A 26,289-nucleotide genomic window follows, 5' to 3' on the forward strand; every position below is an offset into this window, starting at 1 on the left:
ACCTGAAGAGATCCAATTGCTGGATGTATCAAGCATCTCAGAGTAGGACTGCTGATCAGGATCAGTCCCCTCCCCTGTCCATGTAATCTTATTCATTGTGATATAAAAGACAAAAATGATCCTAAATAAGCACTCCTACTCTTAATGAAAACTTGTAGCCTTCTGCTGTGAGGGTTTTTACCCAGAGGTTGGGCTATGATCACACAGTCTCAAATGGCACATTATTCCATACATAGTCTATTTATTTGAACCAAATCCCTATGGGCCCTGGTTAAAAGTAGTGTACTATATAGAGAATACTGTAGGGTGCCATTTGTGACTCAGCGTACCAAATCCCTATGAGCCCTGGTTAAAAGTAGTGTACTATATAAGGAATACTGTAAGGTGCCATTTGTGACTCAGCGTACCAAATCCCTATGGGCCCTGGTTAAAAGTAGTGTACTATATAAGGAATACTGTAAGGTGCCATTTGTGACTCAGCGTACCAAATCCCTATGGGCCCTGGTTAAAAGTAGTGTACTATATAGAGAATACTGTAGGGTGCCATTTGTGACTCAGCGTACCAAATCCCTATGAGCCCTGGTTAAAAGTAGTGTACTATATAAGGAATACTGTAAGGTGCCATTTGTGACTCAGCGTACCAAATCCCTATGGGCCCTGGTTAAAAGTAGTGTACTATATAAGGAATACTGTAAGGTGCCATTTGTGACTCAGCGTACCAAATCCCTATGGGCCCTGGTTAAAAGTAGTGTACTATATAGAGAATACTGTAGGGTGCCATTTGTGAATCAGCGTACCAAATCCCTATGAGCCCTGGTTAAAAGTAGTGTACTATATAAGGAATACTGTAAGGTGCCATTTGTGACTCAGCGTACCAAATCCCTATGGGCCCTGGTTAAAAGTAGTGTACTATATAAGGAATACTGTGACTCAGTGTACCAAATCCCAGCCCTGGTTTGTGACTATATAAGGAATACTGTAAGGTGCCATTTGTGACTCAGCGTACCAAATCCCTATGGGCCCTGGTTAAAAGTAGTGTACTATATAAGGAATACTGTAAGGTGCCATTTGTGACTCAGCGTACCAAATCCCTATGGGCCCTGGTTAAAAGTAGTGTACTATATAGGGAATACTGTAAGGTGCCATTTGTGACTCAGCGTACCAAATCCCTATGGGCCCTGGTTAAAAGTAGTGTACTATATAGGGAATACTGTAAGGTGCCATTTGTGACTCAGCGTACCAAATCCCTATGGGCCCTGGTTAAAAGTAGTGTACTATATAGGGAATACTGTAAGGTGCCATTTGTGACTCAGCGTAAGTGTTTCATCAGCAGTGTTTCAGTGTGGGGTATCTGGTCTGGCTACTGTAGGTCTGTCTCACCACAGGAAGCTAAGCTAGGCCTGAGGGCTGAGACAGTTGGGGGGAAGTGCTGGGATGCCCCCGGTGCTTATGTTGCCTTCCTAGTACACACACACACACACACACACACACACACACACACACACACACGCACACACACGCACGCACGCACGCACACACACACACACACACACGCACACATGCACACACGCACAGTTCTACTGATGCAGGTGTAACAGATGTAAATCGTACTCTCCTTGCGTTGTGTTTTGTCCAAATAAATCACATCAGCCAGTGGTCCCAGTTGAGCATCATTTATTTCTGTTGCTGTTGTGAAATAGGAAACAGCACGTTATTGTGCAGGGCTTAACGGTATTGATGGCTGTCGATGGCAAAGCCCTTGCATCACATTTTCATACTCAGTGAACAAAATATAAAAATACAATACAAATATAACATGTGTAAATACCTGTTGTTAAATGGGAAACAGCAGGTTAGTTGTGCAGGGCTTAACAATATTGATGGCTGTCGATGGCTAAATCTGTAGCATGAAGACAACTGTGTTAGCAGTGGGCTTATGTGACTATTACATCAGTGTATGCTAGCTAACACACTTATTTACAGCAATCATATGCCAAAGCACATCCCAGAAAGCCCCTGAATCCCTAACAGGTACCATATACCCACACATGTATAAATCAGTAACGTACAGCAAACTTGTACACATTGTAAAATAGAAAATAGACAACAGTATTCAGAACGTGACCTACCCCTTGCATTACATTTTCATACAGGGAAGATCTGACGTCCGCGATCTCCCCCTATCTGCAAGCGGGGCCAATCACAACACACCTTATTGTCATCAGAGTTGAACCTACCAATAAGAATGCTTGAACAATAAATACACCTTTCTTTAGAGGCAAGTGGAAACATAACCAACCCTGTTACACGGGCACTCTGCATGCTCTCCCTGTGCCACTTTTTCCACCCCCAGCCTCCCAGCCCCAGCCTCCCGTCCCAGTCTTCCACCCCAGCCTCCTACCCTGAGCCTCCCAGCCCCAGCCTCCCGTCCCAGTCTCCCACCCTCAGCCTCCCGTCCCAGTCTCCCACCCCAGCCTCCTACCCTGAGCCTCCCAGATCCAGCCACCCAGTCCCAGCCTCCCATCCCAGCATCCCAGCTCTAGGCTCTCACCCCCAGCCACCCACCCACAGCCTCCCAGCCTCCCAGACCCAGCCTCTCATCCTAGCCTCCCACTTTGGATTGTGTATCAATACACCCAGTCACTACAAAGATACAGGCTTCCTTCCTAACTCAGTTGCCAGAGAGGAAGGAAATCGCTCAGGGATTTCACCATGAGACCAATGGTGACTTTATTAAAACCGTTACAGAGTTTAATAGCTGTGATAGGAGAAAACTTAGGATGGATCAACAACATTGTAGTTACCCCACAATACAAACCTAAATGACAGAGTGAAAAGAAGGAAGCTTGTACAGAATAAAAAATATTTGAAAACATGCATCCTGTTTGCAATAAAGCACTTACTGTTGAAGTCGGAAGTTTACATAAACCTTAGCCAAATACATTAAAAGTCTGTTTTTTCACAATTCCTGACATTTAATCCTAGTAACAATTCCCTGTTTTAGGTCAGTTAGGATCACCACTTTATTGTAAGAATGTGAAATGTCAGAATCATAGTAGAGAGAATTATTTATTTCAGGTTTTATTTCTTTCATCACATTCCCAGTGGGTCAGACGTTTCCAAACACTCAATTAGTATTTGGTAGAATTGCCTTTAAATTGTTTAACTTGGGTCAAACGTTTCGGGTAGCCTTCCAAAAGCTTCCCACAATAAGTTGTGTGGATTTTGGTCCATTCCACCTGACAGAGCTGGTGTAACTGAGTCAGGTTTGTAGGCCTCCTTGCTCATGCACGCTTTTTCAGTTCTGCCCACACATTTTCTATAGGATTGAGGTCAGGGCTTTGTGATGGCCACTCCAATACATTGACTTTGTTGTCCTTAAGCCATTTTGCCACAACTTTGGAAGTATGCTTGGGGTCATTGTCCATTTGGAAGACTCATTTCCGACCAAGACTGATGTCTTGAAATGTTGCTTCAATATATCCACATATTTTCCTTCCTCATGATGCCATCTATTTTGTGAAGTGCACCAGTCCCTCCTGCAGCAAAGCACCCCCCATAACATGATGCTGCCACCCTCGTGCTTCACGGTTGGGATGGTGTTCTTCGGCTTGCAAGCCTCCCCCTTTTTCCTCCAAACATAACGATGGTCATTATGGCCAAACAGTTCTGCTTTTGTTTCATCAGACCAGAGGACATTTCTCCAAAAAGTACGATCTTTGTCCCCATGTGCAGAATGTTGTCTGGCTTTTTTATGGCGGTTTTGGAGCAGTGGCTTCTCCTTGCTGAGCGGCCTTTCAGGTTATGTCAATATAGGACTCGTTTTACTGTGGATATGGATACTTTTGTACCCGTTTCCTCCAGCATCTTCACAAGGTCCTTTGCTGTTGTTCTGGGATTGATTTTGCACTTTTCACACCAAAGTACGTTAATCTCTAGGAGACAGAATGCATCTCCTTCCTGAGCGGTATGATGGCTGCGTGGTGCCATGGTGTTTAGACTTGCATACTATTGTTTGCACAGATGAACGTGGTACCTACCTTCAGGCATTTGGAATTTGCTCCCAAGGTTGAACCAGACTTGTGGAGGTCTACAATCTTATTCCTGAGGTCTTGGCTGATTTCTTTTGATTTTCCCATGATGTCAAGCAAAAAGGCACTGAGTTTGAAGGTAGGCCTTGAAATACATCCACAGGTACACCTCCTATTGACTCAAAATATGTAAATTAGCCTCTCCGAAGCTTTTAAAGCCATGACATAGTTTTCTGGAATTTTCCAAGCTGTTTAAAGGCACAGTCAACTTAGTGTTTGTAAACTTCTGACCCACTGGAATTGTGACACAGTGTATTATAAGTGAAATAAGCAATTGTTGGACAAATGACTTGTGTCATGCACAAAGTAGATGTCCTAACCTACTTGCCAAAACTATAGTTTGTCAACAATAAATTTGTGGAGGGGTTTAAAATAGAGTTTTAATGACTCCAACCTACGTGTATGTAAATGTCCAACTTCAACTGTAAGTAAAACTGCAAGAAATTTGTAAAACAAAAAAAACTTTATTTATTTTAACTTTATATACAAAGCATTATGTTTGGGGCAAATCCAACACAACACATCACTGAGTACCACTCTTCATATTTTCAAGCATGGTGGTGGCCGCATCATGTTATGGGCATGCTTGTCATCGGCAAGGACTACAGAGTTTGGGGGGATAAAAAGAAATGGAATAGATCTAAGCACAGGCAAAATCCTGTTAGATAACCTGGTTCGGTCTGCTTTCCAACAGACACTTGGAGACAAATTCACCTTTCAGTTGGAAAATAACCGAAAACACAAGGCCAAATATACAATGGAGATGCTTACCAAGACGACATTGAATGTTCCTGAGAGGCCTAGTTATAATTTTGACTTAAATCGGCTTGAAAATCTATGGCAAGACTTGAAAGTGCCTGTCTAGCAATGATCAACAACCAACTTGACCGAGCTTGAAGAATTTTAAAATGAATAATGTGCAAATATTGTATAATCCAGGTGTGCAAGCTCTTAGAGACTTACTCAGAAAGACAATCCATTTTGAATTCAGGCTGTAACACAACAAAATGTGGAAAAACTCAAGGGGTATGAATTCTTTCTGAAGGCACTGTTCATACATTGTATAATAAATTATGTTTTTATCCAAAGTGACTTACAGTTGTTTTACATATGGGTGGTCCCGAGAATCCAACCCACTATCCTAGCTTTGCAAGCAGCATGCTCTACCAACTGAGCTACAGAAACAGACAGACCGATAGTCTTGGCCTACAGCTCCAGCTGCAGCGACTCAACTCAAGGTCCAGACGCAGGCAGCACACAATCCCATATCAAGGTCACTCTGGAAGGAGAGAAGACAGAGTTAGAGGCCCCTGAGCCTTGTGTGGAGGAAGGCAAGGCTCGGCGATAGAAATATAATTACTAGAACAGGAAAAGGGCCCTCAAACCACATTCTAGTATTTCTATTTCTATGGGTTAGACTCTGCGCCTCTGGAGAGGTCGTTACAGTGAGTCCTCATCATCAGTGTGACAGGCGTCAGTCGTGTTCTGCACAGATCCTCCTGTAAACTAAAGCAACCAAATTAAATATGGTTTCTAGAGATAACCAAGCCCCATCGCACGTGTCGTTTCCTGACAAACGTACAGTTGAAGTTTACATACACTTAGATTGGAGTCATTAAAACTCGTTTTTCAACCACTCCACAAATGTCTTGTTCACGAACTATAGTTTTGGCAAGTCAGTTAGGACATCTACTTTGTGCATGACACAAGTAATTTGTCCAACAAATGCTTACAGACAGCTTATTTCACTTATAATTCACTGTGTCACAATTCCAGTGGGTCAGAAGTTTACAAACACTAAGTTGACTGTGCCTTTAAACATCTTGGAAAATTCCAGAAAATTATGTTATGGCTTTAGAAGCTTCTGACAGACTAATTGACATCTTTTGAGTCAATTGGAGGTGTACCTGTGGATATATTTCAAGCCCTACCTACAAACCCAGTGCCTCTTTGCTTGACATCATGGAAAAATCAAAAGAAATCAGCCAAGACCACAGAATAAAAATTGTAGGTTCATCCTTGGGAGAAATTTCCAAATGCCTGAAGGTACCACATTCATCTGTACAAACAATAGTTACCAAGTCTAAACACCATGGGACCATTCAGCCGTCATACCGCTCAGGAAGGAGATGCGTTCTGTCTCCTAGAGATGAACATACTTTGGTGTGAGAAGTGTAAATCAATCCCAGAACAACAGCAAAGGACCTTATGTATGGGTGAAAAAGGGGGAGGCTTGCAAGCCAAAGAACACTATCCCAACCGTGAAGCATGGGGGTGGCAGCATCATGTTGTGGGGATGCTTTGCTGCAGGAGGGACTGGTGCGCTTCACAAAATAGATGGCATCATGAGGCAGGAAAAATATGTGGATATATTGAAGCAAAATCTCAAGACATCAGTCAGGCAGTTAAAGCTTGGTGGCAAATGGGTCTTCTAAATGGACAATGACCCCAAGCATACTTCCAAAGTTGTGGCAAAAAAGGACAACAAAGTCAAGGTATTGGAGTGGCCATCACAAAGCCCTGACCTCAATCCTATAGAAAATGTGTGGGCAGAACAGAAAAAGCATGCGCGAGCAAGGAGGCCTACAAACCTGACTCAGTTACACCAGCTCTGTCAGGTGGAATGGGCCAAAATTCACCCAACTTATTGTGGGAAGCTTGTGGAAGGCTAAGCGAAACGTTTGACCCAAGTTAAACAATTTAAAGGCAGTGCCACCAAATACTAATTGAGTGTATGTAAACTTCTGACCCACTGGGAATGTGATGAAGGAAATCAAATCTGAAATAAATCATTCTCTCTACTATTATTCTGACATTTCACATTGTTAAAATAAAGTGGTGATCCTAACTGACCTAAGACATTGAATTTTTACTAGGATTAAATGTCAGGAATTGTGAAACATTTAGTTGAATGTATTTAGTGGATGGTTATTGTTATTTTATTGTGTTACTATATCCTTTTTTAATTTGAAAAAATGTTCTTACTTTTTAACCCTGCATTGCTGGGAAAGGATTCATAAGTAAGCATTTCACTGTAAATTCTCATGGACACAGACTAACACAAACTCACACGCACACACAGGCACACACACACACACACTACCACACTCTCCCTTTCTCTCTCCATCTAAAAATCCTAGCAGGAGTCTTGTAAGAGTTGACTGTTATAGTAGAGCCCTTGTCAGATGAAGTGTCAGAGCGGAAACAGTTTATAGTCCTGCCTCCTATCCCTCCGTTCTGGGGCAGAGGTGGACAGACACCTCTCTGTCATGTGTAAAAGTGGTCATGAGACGAGAAGAGCTCTTTCTCACACACACACACACACACACACACACACACACACACACACACACACACACACACACACACACACACACACACACACACACACACACACACACACACACACACACACACACACACACACACACACACACACACACACACACACACACACACACACTTGCTCTCTCTGGTTCTTTCACTGTCTGAAGAAAAGGGAAGAGGTTGTTTCTCACAGATACATTATATGACTAAAATTATGTGGACACCTGCTCATCGAACATCTCATTGCAAAATTATGGTCATAAATATAGCGAGTTGGTCTCCCCCTCCCCCTTTCCTCCGCACCAGTCTCGACAAACCGTTTCTGTATGGACCTCGCATGGTGCAAGAGGGCATTGTCATGCTGAAACAGGAAAGGGCCTTCCCCAAACTGTTGCCACAAAATTGGAAGCACAGAATTGTCTAGAATGTCATTGTCTGCTGTAGCATTAAGATTTCCCTTCACTGTAACTACGGGACCTAGTCCAAACCATGAAAAACAGCCCTAGACCATAATTCCTCCTCCACCAAACTTTACAGTTGGCGCTATGCAATCGGGCAGGTAGCGTTCTCCTGGCATGACCCAATACCAGATTATTCCGTCGGACTGCCAGTTGGGGAAGTGTGATTCATCACTTCAGAGAACGCGTTTCCACTGCTCCAGAATTCAATGGCGGCTAACTTTAGACCACACTTGCTGACTCACTGGCATTGCACATGGTGATCTTAGGCTTTTGTGTGGCTGCTCGGCCATGGAAACCCATTTCCTGAAGCTCCCGATAAACAGTTATTGTGCTGACGTTGCTTTGAAATGCGCTTTGGAACTCAGTAGTGAGTGTTGCAACCGAAGACAGATGATTTTTACTTGCTAATAATAACACAATAACAGCTCTTACAGTTGACCGGGGAAGCTCTAGCCCGGGCAGAAATTTGGCGAACTGACCCGAGTGGCGCAGTGGTCTAATGCACTGCATCTCAGTGCTTGAGGTGTCACTACAGACACCTTGGTTCAACACCAGGCTGTATCACAGCTGGCTGTGATTGGGAGTCCCATAGGGCGGCACACAATTGTCCCAGTGTCGTCTGGGTTTGGCCGGTGTAGGCTGTCATTGTAAATAAGAATTTGTTCTTAACTGACATGCCTAGTTAAATAAAAAAAGACATTTGTTTTTTAAAATGATGGTGCCATATTGTAAGTCACTGAGCTTTTCAGGAAGGCCATTCTACTGCTATTGTTTGCCTATGGAGGATGTATGACTGTGTGCTAGATGTTATACACCAGTCAGCAACGGGTGAGGCAGACATGGCCAGATCCACTCGTTTGAAGGAGTGTCCACAAACATTGTATATATAGTGGATGTTAGAGGCTTTCTGTAAGAGGATGTCTTGATTTCGATTACACCCTTAAAGTGTTTAGGTGCTTTCCACATGGTCTGGCACAAACACATTAGAGCAAGCTAAACCCAAGGTATACATAGAGAGATACAGTAGACTTTAAGAGAGAAGCAGTGGAACAGAGAGGGAGAGGGAGCACTTGGCTGTTTCTATGCTAGAGGAATTGGGCGGCACACTGCTTCTACGCTAGCCTTTGATTGAGGGTCATACTTTCATGGTGATGTATTACAGTGTGCAAGAGTTGAGTGCTGGACACCCGATGCAAGACATGGCATGTGTGTGTGTGTGTGTGTGTGTGTGTGTGTGTGTGTGTGTGTGTGTGTGTGTGTGTGGTGCATGTGCGTGTGTGTGTGAGTAAGTGTGTTTGTGTGTGTGTGTGTGTGTGTGTGTGTGTGTGTGTGTGTGTGTGTGTGTGTGTGTGTGTGTGTGTGTGTGTGTGTGTGTGTGTGTGTGTGTGTGTGTGTGTGCGCGTGCATTCATGTATGCATATGTCTTTGTGACTACATGTGTGTGTGGGTGCATGCATGTGTCTTTGTGACTACACGTGTGGATGCGTGCATGTGCGTGTGTGTGAGTAAGTGTGTGTGTGTGTGTGTGTGTGTGTGTGTGTGTGTGTGTGTGTGTGTGTGTGTGTGTGTGTGTGTGTGTGTGTGTGTGTGTGTGTGTGTGTGTGTGTGTGTGTGTGCGTGCATTCATGTATGCATATGTCTTCGTGACTACATGTGTGTGTGGGAGCATGTGCGTGTGTGTGTGAGTAAGTGTGTGTGTGTGTGTGTGTGTGTGTGTGTGTGTGTGTGTGTGTGTGTGTGTGTGTGTGTGTGTGTGTGTGTGTGTGTGTGTGTGTGTGTGTGTGTGTGTGTGTGTGTGTGTGTGTGTGTGTGTGCATTCATGTATGCATGTGTCTTCGTGACTACATGTGTGTGTGTGTGCATGCATGTGTCTTCGTGACTTCATGTGTGGATGCGTGTGTGTGTGTGTGTGTGTGTGCGTGTGTGTGTGTGTGTGTGTGTGTGTGTGTGTGTGTGTGTGTGTGTGTGTGTGTGTGTGTGTGTGTGTGTGTGTGTGTGTGTGTGTGTGTGTGTGTGTGTGTGTGTGTGTGTGTGCGCGTGCATTCATGTATGCATGTGTCTTCGTGACTACATGTGGGTGTGTGTGTGTGTGTGTGTGTGTGTGTGTGTGTGTGTGTGTGTGTGTGTGTGTGTGTGTGTGTGTGTGTGTGTGTGTGTGTGTGTGTGTGTGTGTGTGTGTGTGTGTGTGTGTGTGTGTGTGCGTGCATTCATGTATTCATGTATGCATATGTCTTCGTGACTACATGTGTGTGTGGGTGCATGTGCGTGTGTGTGTGAGTAAGTGTGTTTGTGGGTGTGTCCGGGTTAATACAGGGTTAGTGTGCTGCAGCAGTGGCGTCTGCACTCGCCTCTTTAACGCATTCCACTTTCACTCAGCTATCTCGCCCACGCACTCACCATGTGACCCACGACCGGGCCAATGACAGGAAGTAGAGGATGTCAAATCCTGCTCCCAACTTGCTCAGATCCTCTTCTGTTCTGAATCACACTGCTGAGTCTCAGCTTGGTTTTCTCACATCTAGCAATGTCCGTCAGAAATATGCATAACTACGGCATGTTATCAGGACCATGATGTCTGACGAAGTGGCCTTTTACAGCATGTACAGTCATGGATCATATTCTAATTCCAATAAACCCTTATCATAATGTCATGGTTTTCATCCCACACATTGAGAAATAATCACTTTTCCTACAGTATTACATAGAAAAAATTGTCATCCTAGATATGCTGACCTGTTTCTCAAAATCTATCTCTCACAAGTCAGTACTTTATCTTGTGACTTGACTATAAGGCTGTGAAGGCAGAAGTTACTGTGAAACGTGTGTAAACATCTTAAACTCCACAGGGGCTTTGAGAGGAGTGAAGAGGACAGAACCAACTCTATGTACTACTGAGTGAATTATGTCTGGTTTGGCCAATGCTACAACAGCTCTGTTCAGAGAGGAGCACTCTACCTTTTGCTTCCCTAAAAAGACAAGAAATTACCCAGTCACTTTACATAATGTTTAAATGCTCCCTGTTTCCTTTCTTGTCATATGCTATTCTATATTCTCTACTCCTGTGAAATATGTTAGATGTGGATCCACTTCCTGTTATGCAACATCACTAGCTGCTTGGTTTAAAGGGGAGAGAAACAGCCTAGTTTAAAGGGGAGAAACACAGCCTAGTTTAAAGGAGAGAAACACAGCCTAGTTTAAAGGGGAGAGAAACACAGCCTAGTTTAAAGGGGAGAAACAGCCTAGTTTAAAGGGGAGAGCAACACAGCCTATTTTAAAGGGGAGAAACACAGCCTAGTTTAAAGGGGAGAGAAACAGCCTAGTTTAAAGGGGAGAAACACAGCCTAGTTTAAAGGGGAGAGAAACACAGCCTGTTCATGCAGCACACCATGGAGGGTCCTAATGTTTACTCCCTGGAAACTGGAGCTGTGGCTGGGTTGTATGTAGACAGGACCCCGCCACTTATCATAACACTTGACGTAATAGTGAACACTCACACACTGATTTGGTGAACATCTGGCGTTGTCCCTGTGCTGGCAATGTACGCAGTCAGAAAGGATGAGCTAGTTCCTGTTTAAAGACGGAGATAAAGAAACAAGACATTCTACTGTTCAACATGTAGTGGGCCCCAGCCTTGATCACATATATCTCCTTAGAGAGACACACTCTATCGGACGGCCACTATGTACTACCGATTCTGTAACACACTCCCACACACATACATACACACATACGTTGACTCACACACACAACCCCTCATACCCCCCCACTGATGTAATGTCATACAGCAACAGTGGGGTGTGAGGAAAACAGGCCGTGTCAACAGTGGGGTGTGAGGAAAACAGGCCGTGTCAACAGTGGGGTGTGAGGAAAACAGGCCGTGTCAACAGTGGGGTGTGAGGAAAACAGGCCGTGTCAACAGTGGGGTGTGAGGAAAACAGGCCGTGTCAACAGTGGGGTGTGAGGAAAACAGGCCGTGTCAACAGTGGGGTGTGAGGAAAACAGGCCGTGTCAACAGTGGGGTGTGAGGAAAACAGGTCGTGTCAACAGTGGGGTGTGAGGAAAACAGGCCGTGTCAACAGTGGGGTGTGAGGAAAACAGGCCGTGTCAACAGTGGGGTGTGAGGAAAACAGGCCGTGTCAACAGTGGGGTGTGAGGAAAACAGGCCGTGTCAACAGTGGGGTGTGAGGAAAACAGGCCGTGTCAACAGTGGGGTGTGAGGAAAACAGGCCGTGTCAACAGTGGGGTGTGAGGAAAACAGGCCGTGTCAACAGTGGGGTGTGAGGAAAACAGGCCGTGTCAACAGTGGGGTGTGAGGAAAACAGGTCGTGTCAACAGTGGGGTGTGAGGAAAACAGGCCGTGTCAACAGTGGGGTGTGAGGAAAACAGGCCGTGTCAACAGTGGGGTGTGAGGAAAACAGGCCGTGTCAACAGTGGGGTGTGAGGAAAACAGGCCGTGTCAACAGTGGGGTGTGAGGAAAACAGGCCGTGTCAACAGTGGGGTGTGAGGAAAACAGGCCGTGTCAACAGTGGGGTGTGAGGAAAACAGGTCGTGTCAACAGTGGGGTGTGAGGAAAACAGGCCGTGTCAACAGTGGGGTGTGAGGAAAACAGGTCGTGTCAACAGTGGGGTGTGAGGAAAACAGGCCGTGTCAACAGTGGGGTGTGAGGAAAACAGGCCGTGTCAACAGTGGGGTGTGAGGAAAACAGGTCGTGTCAACAGTGGGGTGTGAGGAAAACAGGCCGTGTCAACAGTGGGGTGTGAGGAAAACAGGCCGTGTCAACAGTGGGGTGTGAGGAAAACAGGTCGTGTCAACAGTGTTGTTTGTTGTCCTCTACATGTGCAGTTTAAAATGCATTCAGAGAAACACACAGAAACACAGAATTACACACACACGTACACACATGTAGACACACAAATTGTATTCAGATTCAGAAAACTTGAATGTCCTCAAGAGGCAATTGATTTTGCAGCAGGAAAATTACATTGACAAAATCACATATTATAATAGAAAACAACACAAATATTTACAGGATGTTTACAAACATATGCCCACACTTCCACCCACATACACACACACCCACCCACCCACACACACCCACCCACCCACCCACCCACACTTCCACCCACACACACACCCACCCACCCACCCACACACACACACACACACACACACACACACACACACACACACACACACACCCACCCACCCACCCACCCACACACCCACCCACACACCCACACACCCACCCACCCACCCACCCACCCACACACACACACACACCCACCCACACAGACACAGACACATACTGTAGCTCAGGACTCCCTCACGTGGCTCTCCCCTGGTCTCCTCAGCGGACAGGGCCCGACAGTGAAAGAAACATGTTGTTGGGAAACACACCGGGGGTCCAGGCCAAGTTTTCACTGGGATGATGAAATACAAAGGAAGGTTTTTCCAGCTTTACAGTGGCCCATACAGATTTGAGCATTAGCCATCCGCCAGACCGAAGCCTGCATCCTCAATTGCACCCTATTCCTTACATAGTGCACTACTTTTGACCAGGACCCACAGGGGAATAGGAATAGGGAATAGGGATACAGGGAATAGGGTGCCATTTTGGATGCACCCTGAGACAGCCAGAAGTAATTTGGCTTAGGCCTGACTGCTCTGTCACCAAACTATTCAGCAAGACAAGCTAGATGGTGTCACGTTCTGACCTTAGTTCCTTTGTTATGTCTTTGTTTTAGTATGGTCAGGGCGCGAGTTGGGTGGGTGTCTATGTTCGTTTTTCTATCATTTGGGATTTCTGTGTTCGGCCTCGTATGGTTCTCAATCAGAGGCAGCTGTCAATCGTTGTCCCTGATTGAGAATCATACTTAAGTAGCCTGGTTTCACATTTGAGTTGTGGGTGTTTGTTTTCCGTGTCAATGTGTGTTTCCACACGGGACTGTTTCGTTTATTAACGTTTATTGTTTTGTTCCAGTGTTCTGTTGTGTTTGATTAAACATTATGGACACTTACCACGCTGCCATTGGTCCTCCGATCCTTCTCGCTACTCCTCCTCAGAAGAGGACGAGATTCGTTACAGATGGGATTGGTTTGGTCTCTCTACCAACACACACACACTGTAGACACACAGACAGATTGACAGACGCATATACGTGCGAGGAACACATGCAAACACACACACACATGCACACATACTGTAGGCCTACGCATTACGCACAACACAACCACCATGCTAACTGAAATCTAGCCTTTACAGAGTTCTTCCACCTGGAGTTGATGTCCACTCCTCTCTGATCTAATTATATGTTCAAATATTCACCATCAAAATCTGTGTTTAAAACTAGAACCTTACTTGCTACATCCATTTTTGGATAAATAAATGTATACCCAATGATTATTGAAGAATATAACTTATGTTATGTAAATATGAGTTTAGTTCCGCTGTTGTAGCCCATCAGAACCTCAAATATAAGCGTGTTTTACTCCAATGTAAACAAATACTGTATAACCTGAAAACATGGTTAAAATTATCATGACACTAGATGAGACACAAATGCAGACACAGGAGGCAGATGGTTGGAGTTTAAGATGTTTAATAAATCCAAAGGGAATAGACAAGAGAATGGTCATAGACAGGCAAAAGGTCATAACCAGATCAGAGTCCAGGAGGTACAGAGTGGCAGGCAGAATGGTCAGGTAGGTGGGTACAGAGTGGTAGGCAGGTTCGAGGTCAGGGCAGGCAGAATGGTCAGGCAGCGGGTACAGAGTCCAGAAACAGGCAAGGGTCAAAACCAGGAGGACTAGAGAAAGGAGAAAAGGCAAAGCAGGAAAACGGGAAAACCGCTGGTAGGCTTGGACATACAAGACGAACTGGCCCAGAGAGACAGGAAACACAGGGATAAATACACTGGGGAAAACAAGACAAACTGGCCCAGAGAGACAGGAAACACAGGGATAAATACACTGGCCCAGAGAGACAGGAAACACAGGGATAAATACACTGGCCCAGAGAGACAGGAAACACAGGGATAAATACACTGGCCCAGAGAGACAGGAAACACAGGGATAAATACACTGGGGAAAACAAGACAAACTGGCCCAGAGAGACAGGAAACACAGGGATAAATACACTGGCCCAGAGAGACAGGAAACACAGGGATACATACACTGGCCCAGAGAGACAGGAAACACAGGGATAAATACACTGGGGAAAACAAGACAAACTGGCCCAGAGAGACAGGAAACACAGGGATAAATACACTGGGGAAAACAAGACAAACTGGCCCAGAGAGACAGGAAACACAGGGATAAATACACTGGCCCAGAGAGACAGGAAACACAGGGAAATACACTGGCCCAGAGAGACAGGAAACACAGGGATACATACACTGGCCCAGAGGAGGGACAGGAAACTGGCCCAGAGAGACAGGGATAAATACACTGCCCAGGGACAAAACAAGGGACAAACTGGCCCAGAGAGACAGGAAACACAGGGATAAATACACTGGGGAAAACAAGACAAACTGGCCCAGAGAGACAGGAAACACAGGGATAAATACACTGGGGAAAACAAGACAAACTGGCCCAGAGAGACAGGAAACACAGGGATAAATACACTGGGTAAAACAAGACAAACTGGCACAGAGAGACAGGAAACACAGGGATAAATACACTGGGGAAAACAAGACAAACTGGCACAGAGAGACAGGAAACACAGGGATAAATACACTGGGGAAAACAAGACAAACTGGCCCAGAGAGACAGGAAACACAGGGATAAATACACTGGGGAAAACAAGACAAACTGGCCCAGAGAGACAGGAAACACAGGGATAAATACACTGGCCCAGAGAGACAGTAAACACAGGGATAAATACACTGGGGAAAACAAGACAAACTGGCCCAGAGAGACAGGAAACACAGGGATAAATACACTGGGGAAAACAAGACAAACTGGCCCAGAGAGACAGGAAACACAGGGATAAATACACTGGCCCAGAGAGACATGAAACACAGGGATAAATACACTGGGGAAAACAAGACAAACTGGCACAGAGAGACAGGAAACACAGGGATAAATACACTGGGGAAAACAAGACAAACTGGCACAGAGAGACAGGAAACACAGGGATAAATACACTGGCCCAGAGAGACAGGAAACACAGGGATAAATAGACTGGGGAAAACAAGACAAACTGGCCCAGAGAGACAGGAAACACAGGGATCAATACACTGGTACAGAGAGACAGGAAACACAGGGATAAATACACTGGGGAAAACAAGACAAACTGGTACAGAGAGACAGGAAACACAGGGATAAATACACTGGGGAAAACAAGCAACACGTGGAGGGGGTGGAGACTATAACGAGGACAGGTGAACAGATCAGGGTGTGACAAAAATGTAAATTTCATGGATAGCTGTCTATGAATTTGAGTGGCTACATTTCTCCAGGCTCATCCCTCAGCTTTTTACCAAAACAGCCACTTTGTTAATGTTTCAATTAAGGATTCTATCTTTAAGCTGGAGATATCTGTTTCTTTGCATGGGCCTCGTCTCAATCCACCACATCTGCCGATGTTGGTCTTCCGCATCTGCGGTGGAAGGTGGCAGAGCTACAGCTGTGTTTGTCAGACAAACTATTATGGCCCCTCCCTTTTGCTCTATGGCCCCCAAAAGTGTCAGGAGACTCGTCTGAAGGTAACCTGATACCAGGCTGAAAAAATTTATGGAAGTGAATAGCGCATTTCCACTTCAAAGGTATACGGGTAATTCCACTGTAAACATTTTATTATATATCTCAACTATAGGACAGACACTTCAAAACAATCTTCCTTTGAATGTATTTTTTACTATCTGTTTTTCCATGTAATAATCTGTTATTCAATGTGTGTAGCAGTAAGGCAAACTTCAATGTTTCATCAAATAAATGGTTTTTATTAAAAGATGTATACCTACAGGAGTCAAATACCTAAATGATCCTTGGTATGACCATCTTAAAACAATTACATATGTTATTAGCTTAGTAGAAACCCAGCCCGGGCCCTTAGACCTCGAGGGGAAAGCTTCTGAAGAGAATGTCTATGATTGAGCTGTCTAACACCACTGGCCTGGTGCTATTTCAGTATGTACCTTTAGCTAACCCCTCCGACAATTGTTGCCATGCCAAACAGTATATACAACATGGATGTATTGTATGACATTGATTATCTGAGGAGTTGGCTAAAGCACATAGAGATGTGGGAACAGGCTAGTCAAACAGGACTAGCAGTAGACTGATTACAGGTGCTGTATAATCATTCCCAGGTAAAATAATATACCAGCTCCTCAATGAATGGCAAATGTATGAGCCTGAGATTCCAAGCAATGATGGCGGTGCCTTTCAAGACCAATCAAAGTCCCTTTTCTCCGGAAAGACAATGTGACCTTTTACACCTTTACCACTAATATAAAGTAACATGCCAGCATTCATTGATGACTTTTACAATTGGACAATGTTTGTTAATATGGAACACGTTCACTTTAAAACGGTTACCACAGACAGTGACATAGCATTTACTTTAGGGTGAGCTGACAATGACGAGGTGATGTTTTTCTTACCAATATGGGTACACTTAATTTCACAGTATGTCATAACAACAAAGGGTTGCCATGCAACCAATCTTGATAACTTTCATGTGTTGGGTTGCGCTCTGAGAAAAAGAAGCTGCTTGTTTTTCTTGTAATGATAATGTTGAAGAAAAGTCCCTATGTTATACTGTTCTTACAGTATAACATAACCCAGAGGAAACTGAGCCCTGGATTCAAACTAGCAGATTAGACTCAGAAACGTATAACATCCATATTGATCCAACATTCAATTGAAAAGAGTGCCCAACACAACTTCCTTGTTGTCCTATTTTTATGTGAATGACACCAATCAAATAATTAGTTGTGAAATCAACTACAGTAGTGTGAAAAAATATTTGCCCCTTTCTAATTTTCTCTACTTTTTGATACAAAATGTTATCAGACCTTCAACCAAAACCTAATATTAGATAATGGGAACCTGAGGGAACAAATAACACAACAATTACATATTTATTGAATTTACTTCATAAACAAAGTGATACTTTTGAATCACCTGTCCATAGAACATTCTTCCAAGAATCTTGATGATCGTCCAGGTGCTTTTTGGAAAACTTTTTAGATGAGATGGGTCCCATTATACTTGGCAAAAATCAAACACTGCATTCCACAGAAAGAACCTCATACCAACAGTCAAGCATGCTGGTGATGGTTTGGGGATGCTTTGCTGCCCCAGTACCTGCACGACTTGCCTTAATAGAAGGAACCATTAATTATGCTCTGTATTAGAGAATTCTACAGGAGAAGTTCACGCCATCCATCTGTGAGCTGAAGCTGAAGTGCAGCTGGGTCATGCAGCAAGATGATCCCAAACACACAATCAAGTCGACATGAAAGTGGCTAAAAAGCAAAACATTTGAAGTTTTGGTATAGCCTAGTCAAAGACCTAATCCCAATTGAGACGGTATGGCAAGACTTGAAACGAGCAGTTCATGAATGAAAACCCATAAATGTTGCTAAAGCAGTTCTGCATGCAAGAGTGGGAAGAAATTCCTCCACAGCGATGTGAGAGACTGATCAACAACTACAGGAAGCATTTGGTAGAAGTCATTGCAGCTGAAGGTGGCACAACCAGTTATTGAGTGCAAGGGTGAAATTCACACAGTGGAATTGGGTGTTGCATAACCTTTTTAATTAAATAAATAATCCTCTTACTATACCAACATATCACCCTTACAGAAACAGCAACTGTCTTTACTGCCTTAACATACACTCTTAGAAAAAAGGTGCTATCTAGAAGAACCCTTTTTGGTTCCAGGTAGAACCCGTTTGAGTTCCATGTAGAACACTTTACACACAGTGTTCTACATGGTACACAAAATAATTATACCTGGAACCAAAAAAGGGTTCTACTTGGAACCAAAAAGGCTTGTCCTACGGGGATAGCCGAAGATGTCACACTCTGACCATGATTTGCATTGTTTGTTTCTATGTTTTTTTTTGGTCAGGGTGTGATAGGAGTGGGAATTCTATGTTGTATGTCTAGTTTGTCTATTTCTATGTGTTTTGGCCTGATATGGTTCTCAATCAGTGGCAAGTGTTTGTCGTTGTCTCTGATTGGGAACCATATTTTGGTAGCCTGTGTTGTATTGTAGTTTGTGGGTTATTGTCTATGTGTAGTTGCCTGTGTCTGCACGTGTTGACATAGCGTCACGTTGTTTAAGTGGTCTTTGTGGTTTTTCGTCATTCAATAAAAGATTGGATTCACACCACACTACGCTTTGGTCTACTCCATACGACGATCGTGACAAAAGAACCCTTTTGGAACCCTTTTTTCTAAGAGTGTAGGTAGCTGATTTGGTGCTTGGTGCCGAGATTACTCTCCACTCCACACCTTATATTAACAAATCTCTCAATTGTTATTTGTCCCTTTTTCTGGCCTGCTGGTTAATTTTCAGAGGAATGTGAGGAGCAGCCGTCACTTTAACACATGAATGGAGTTGTGAGGAATGGGGAGGGCTGGGGAGGAACATGGAAGACTGGTACCCTATGCTCTATATAGATCCCTTTGGCCCCTGGTGAAATTAATATAGTGCACTTTAAAGGGAATTAGGGTAGCATTTGGGATGCATCCCAGAGCATATTGCCTCCGGCAGTGTAGGCTAAAATGAGGCTGGGTGGCTGGATGGATGACCCCTGCATGCCACTTGTTCTTGTTGATAGGGCCTTTGATGTTTGGGGTGTGAATGGGTGAGGGTAAGCGGAAATGCAATAGGTGAAATGTGAGGGACTCACTGTATTGATAGTGATAGTGGTGGTGGACAAGATTTGTTTATAGTCATTGTAACACTTGAAGGAGATTCCTTTGAATCGCAAAAGCTGAACAGTTGATTGAATTTCTGCCCTAATGCTTGTTGGCAAACTGTTTGACCCCTGAACTCTGGAAAGTCAGGGCAATTAGCCCTAAAAAGCAAGGTTACAAAAAGACAGAGTGGCTAACAATCCCCAGTAATGTTGGTGTGGTTAACAGTACTTTTCTTTTATTTATGTTGTGGTTCTCAAATCAGATGTTATTTGTCACATACACCGAATACAACAGGTGTAGACCTCACAGTGAAATGCTTACTGACAACCCTTAACAATGCAGTTTAAAAAAGAAAAAAACAGTAACAATGAAAGAGCAGCAGTAAAATAACAACCGCGGGGCTATTCTGCAGGTGTTAATTAAGGTTGTTCAGGCTATGTATGTCCAACAGCAGCTCTTTGCTTTGACAGTAACAGCCAGGGGATAGTGTGGTGTCGCTACCAGAAACATGCAGTTGCTGGATTTCAATGGAACCCATGTTATGTACAAACTAACGGCCACACAACCAAATATCTTATTTGCAAAACCTTCAGAGCTCTCGGACTTCAAGATGTGATGCAGATTCCCTAATCAATTACGCACCTAACATCTTCAAGCTTAGAATGATGAACAGTCCATATCAGTTATTACTGTCATTTTAACCAATCTGCAATCTGAACCAATACTCATAAATAACTACACTATTGCATCAAGTGATTTCCAGTAAAGATTGGGTCTGTTTTAACAGATCAAATAGGAGTTATCAGTGAATAAGTAATTGACGATGAGCAGATGTTCGGGACGGGGACTCATTTAAATGTTACACAACCCTCTGTTCATTATGAGGTGGCTGTGTGTCAGTCTATTTTGACCCCCATCTGTAGAGGTGGCAGGTGTTCCTTCAGTCCCTCAAAGAGCAGGTTTTATATCCCTCCTCAAGTTAGTTGCTTGGTTTCCATGGAGATTCCCAACAGAAAGAGGCTTGTTTTGAGGGGCCTGGGCTGGGGAAGGGAAGGCTTTACTAGCTGGCTGCTCTCTGGTCTTCAGTTTGACTTGAAAAAAAGGGAAAATCAAGCCAACACAGAAAACAACCTAGCATTGTCTCCTGATTTTATGCAGGGTTTATAACAGTGATCTTCTCTGTGGATTAAGAAAGACGGGACTGTCCTAATCTCCCCAGCCCGGATCCTCTCAAATTCCTCATACTCTCTTTTTGAAATGAACCAATTTGAGGTACAGCATATCTAAAGATTTTATACACTGTACATTTAGAATTAGACAATCAGAAAAGTACCAATGCTTATAGGTCATTGACCTGAGAGCCAACAGTAGATGTCTAGTTTACCTCAACAGAGTGCAGGAGCCACGATCAAAACATCAGCAACTGGGAAGTCCAACCAAGAGGTCTACTGTTCTACTTTATCTCTCCAGCCAGGCTTATGTTATCACTTTATCCATGCTAAGCCTTGGGTTAAAGAGACAAACTGTCTTAACCCCACAGCTTTCAGGCTGCTAAAAGGCTGCCAATTATATGTCTTATTCATAACTGTCAAACTCTCTTGCCAAACTTTGTCATATGGTGGCTTTCAGGGCAATGACAGTGGTCTCGTCTGAAAAACAAGAGACTTGTAAATTCCCAAAAGGGTGGGTTTGGTTAACAAACTACATTCCACGTATTGCGCTTGAAACTGTCATGACAGATTCTGTGGTATACTGGTACAAAGGTATTCGCTTCGACTGGTGTTGTGTTTCAACTGTAATGTGGGTGTATTTAAACGTTTCAACAAGGGATGACGGTGGCGGTAAAGCTGCAAAACAGGCTTTATTCTTCTTCATCCTGAGGAGAGAACAGAGAAGTTGAGGGGGACTAAACTCAAGGAGCATATAAACCACTGGCTTTGTTTATCGGTTCATGTTCCACCATTACTGTTGTTCTATATCTCTGTGTTATAACACCTTTACCTCTGTGTTATAACACCTTTACCTCTGTGTTATAACACATTTACCTCTGTGTTATAGCACCTTTACATCTGAGTTATAGAACCTTTATCTCTGAGTTATAGAACCTTTATCTCTGAGTTATAGAACCTTTATTTATGAGTTATAGCACCTTTACCTCTGTGTTATAACACCTTTATCTCTGTGTTATAGCACCTTTACATCTGAGTTATAGAACCTTTATCTTTGAGTTATAGAACCTTTATTTAGGAGTTATAGCACCTTTACCTCTGAGTTATAACACATTTACCTCTGTGTTATAGCACCTTTACATCTGAGTTATAGAACCTTTATCTCTGAGTTATAGAACCTTTATCTCTGAGTTAGAGAACCTTTATTTAGGAGTTAGAGAACCTTTATTTAGGAGTTATAGCACCTTTACCTCTGTGTTATAGCACCTTTACATCTGAGTTATATAACCTTTATCTCTGAGTTATAGACCCTTTATTTAGGAGTTATAGCACCTTTACCTATGTGTTATAACACATTTATATCTGTATTATAACAAATGTACCTCTGTGTTGTAACACCTTTATCACTGTTATAACACCTTTCCCTCTGTGTTATAGCACATTTTCCTCTATGTTATAACACATTTATCTCTGTCTTCTAAAACCTTTTACTCTGTCTTATAACACATTTATCTCTGCGTCATAAAACATTAACCTCTGTGTTATAACACCTTTACCTCTTTGTTATAACACATTGACCTCTGTGTTATTACATCTTTACATCTGAGTTATAGAACCTTTATCTTTGAGTTATAGAACCTTTATTTAGGAGTTATAGCACCTTTACCTCTGTGTTATAACACATTTACCTAATCAAATCAAATCAAATGTATTTATATAGCCCTTCGTACATCAGCTGATATCTCAAAGTGATGTACAGAAACCCAGCCTAAAACCACAAACAGCAAGCAATGCAGGTGTAGTTGCACAGTGGCTAGGAAAAACTCCCTAGAAAGGCCAAAACCTAGGAAGAAACCTAGAGAGGAACCAGGCTATGTGGGGTGGCCAGTCCTCTTCTGGCTGTGCCGGGTGGAGATTATAACAGAACATGGCCAAGATGTTCAAATGTTCATAAATGACCAGCATGGTCCAATAATAATAAGGCAGAACAGTTGAAACTGGAGCAGCAGCATGGCCAGGTGGACTGGGGACAGCAAGGTGTCATCATGTCAGGTAGTCATGAGGCATGGTCCTAGGGCTCAGGTCCTCTGAGACAGAGAAAGAAAGAGAGAATTAGAGAGAGCACACTTAAATTCACACAGGACACCGAATAGCACAGGAGAAGTACTCCAGATATAACAAACTGACCCTAGCCCCCCGACACATAAACTACTGCAGCATAAATACTGGAGGCTGAGACAGGAGGGGTTAGGAGACACCGTGGCCCCATCCGAGGACACCCCCGGACAGGGCCAAACAGGAAGGATATAACCCCACCCACTTTGCCAAAGCACAGCCCCCACACCACTAGAGGGATATCTTCAACCACCAACTTATCATCCTGAGACAAGGCTGAGTATAGCCCACAAAGATCTCCGCCACGGCACAACCCAAGGGGGGGGCGCCAACCCAACCTCTGTTATAAAACATTTTCCTTTGTGTTATAAAACATTTATATCTGTGTTATAACACCTTTACCTCTGTGTTAACACCTTGACCGCTGTATTATAACGCATTCATCTCTGTTATAACACATTTTCCTCTATGTTATAACACATGTATCTCTGTGTTATAACACCTTTAACTCTGTGTCATAACAAATTTATCTGTGTGTTATAACACATTTTCCTCTGTTATATCACCTTTTCCTGTGTTAGAACACATTTACCTCTTTGTTATAACACCTTTTCCTGTGAGTTATAAAACATTTATCTTTGTGTTATATCACCTTTACCTCCATGTTATAACACTTTTAACTCTGTGTCATAACAAATTTATCTGTGTGTTATAACACATTTTCCTCTGTTATATCACCTTTTCCTGTGTTAGAACACATTTACCTCTTTGTTATAACACCTTTTCCTGTGAGTTATAAAACATTTATCTTTGTGTTATATCACCTTTACCTCCATGTTATAACACTTTTAACTCTGTGTTATAACACATTTAGCTCTGTTGTAACACATTTTCATCTGTGTTATAACAGCTTGACCTCTGCATTATAACACCTTTACCTCTATGTTATAACACATTTATCTCTGTGTCATAAAACATTAACCTCTGTGTTATAACACATGTATCTCTGTGTTAAACACCTTTACCTCTGTTATAAAATATTTTAATTTATGTTATAACACATATCTCTGTGTTAAGTTATCTCTGTGTTATAACAACTTTACCTCTACGTTATAACACATGTATCTCTATGTTATAACACATTTACCTCTTTGTTATAACACCTTTACCAATGTGTTATATCACCTTTACCTACATGTTATAACACTTTTACCTTTGTGTTATAACACATTTATCATACATTTATAATTTATTGTAACACATTTTCCTCTGTGTTATAACAGCTTTACCTCTGTGTTATTACACCTTGACCTCTGTGTTATGCCTGAATCTATAGTAATAGAACAGCAAACGTATGGAAGTAGAAAAGAGGAATGCTGATGAATAATGAAATGAACATTCATAGATTTAAAGATAGGAGAAGCCCAAGCGTATATGCCCTGTGCTTGTAGAGTATTTTGACTTATGACTTTTGACAGTATTGTGCGACAGTTATCCAGGTTTTCAAAGTTACAATCGCTCCTAACAGGGTTATGGGTGTGTGTGTGCTTGCGTGTGTGCATGTGTTTGCATAAGTGTGTGTCTGTGCTTACTTACCCCACACAACGGAGGAATTTAATTGGCTATTTTGCAGTCCAATAACGAGTATGCATTCGAATGTATTCAATCTGGGCGATGGTTCTCAGTGCTAATTTAAAGCAGACAATGATGATGCTAAAATGCCACATTTACAGTTATTGGTTGAGAATACATTGTCTGCATTGTGTGCTTTGTAATGCTAATGATGATTGGCTAGGGTGGACTTGGATTGGGTTGGGCGGGGGGGTATATTTCCATACATACTACAGACTCCCATCACCGACCCCCCACCCACCTACACACAGCCGCCCCCACCCCAGATTTTATTTTTCAGTTGAAATCAAAGTACAATCTAAATTCTTACATTCTTGCAGACACTATATGAAAATGATAGCAGTACACAAGAGATCTTTCTGAGGAAATGTTCATTGGAACTGTATCTGAGCCAAGCCTTTAAATAACATTAGGACAATAAGGCATTATAAAATGCCAGTGATGGTTCTTTCACGAGGATAATCTGACATCAAGTCTTGACATGTTATGTATGCTCCCTTCTCAACCATATCCATTGTGAAAGGATTTTGTTAGCCTCATCTATATAGGCTACTTTGTGATTCACTTGAGATAAATTTCCTGGCTCAAGGCTTTTTGGGGGTTGGGGAGGGGGGCTTGAGCAAGTTGTTGGGGTCATATTAGCTACTGAAATACAAAGTAAATCTATTGTCACTGACTACAAAGCCTTTGGATTCATTCTAAAGAACATGTGATAAACAGAATATCAATGACATGTATAAAACAAAAAGAAAGTGTTAAATGTAAAATATTTATAATTATAAATCTTATTGTCAAAACTGATAGATCTAACAGTCATTTCAAAATAGTTTCTGAGAAATCACTTACCATCCTACTTTTGAAATACGCAGACATTAATACAAATATGTTAATTATATTTAGATTTCTGCGCCATGAATGATAGTAATATGTATTGGATTAATGGATTATCCATTTTAATTTGATAATTTACATATTTCATTATTATTTCCAAAAGGCATACCATTTAAAGCTATGGACTATCTCTCACGTGTGCAGTTGGCATCTCACGTTTGGATGAAGCAGTGAAACAGAGCACCCTCGAAGGAGCGCTTTGGGAGAATCACCCCTGACACAACCCAAGCCACTGGTCCTTGAACCTGACCTTATGGGCCAGAGGCGAGCTTGTCACCCTGCTTCCCCGCTGATGTATTGTCAACGAATAGTTTTCAATGGCCGGATAGATCGACTGGTCCATCAAATACACTTTTCTTGCTGCCCAGCTTTCCCCCCGTGGTGCTGCTGGTTTTGACACTGAGACAAAACCGAGAGAGAACTATGAATGATAAAGAACCAAGGAGGGCAAAAGGAGGCGGTTAGTCTTTGTAGTCGGGAGGAATGCGGAAATGTTCCTGCTCTGTGTCAAACTTCTCTGAAGGGGGTCAAGGCACATTCAGCCAGCGTGGGAAAGCGAAGAAGAGACGGAGCTCACAGACAAATTTTGAAAAAAAGAGCGTTAAAACAGGAAAAAAAAAATGAGAAGAGCATGGCTTGGAGAATATATCAAGCTTTTGTCCTATGACCTCCCCAAAAAAGTTGCAGTAGGAACTGTGTTTTTCTGTAAGGAATACGCCCCCCCC

At 42.9% G+C, this 26,289-nt stretch overlaps 1 long non-coding RNA gene across 1 annotated transcript; it reads right to left on the reverse strand.

The window, feature by feature from the left end:
• Positions 1-19,961: 19,961 nt before the first annotated feature.
• On the reverse strand, positions 19,962-26,284 carry LOC127909293 (uncharacterized). Its single transcript, XR_008070633.1, has 2 exons — positions 25,674-26,284; positions 19,962-23,013 (listed from the first exon to the last, which is right to left on the reverse strand). It is a non-coding gene; the product is annotated as an uncharacterized LOC127909293 (long non-coding RNA).
• Between the last annotated feature and the right edge of the window lie 5 nt (positions 26,285-26,289).

This window comes from Oncorhynchus keta, chromosome 19 (genome assembly GCF_023373465.1).
Source record: "Oncorhynchus keta strain PuntledgeMale-10-30-2019 chromosome 19, Oket_V2, whole genome shotgun sequence".
NCBI classification, from domain to species: domain Eukaryota; kingdom Metazoa; phylum Chordata; class Actinopteri; order Salmoniformes; family Salmonidae; genus Oncorhynchus; species Oncorhynchus keta.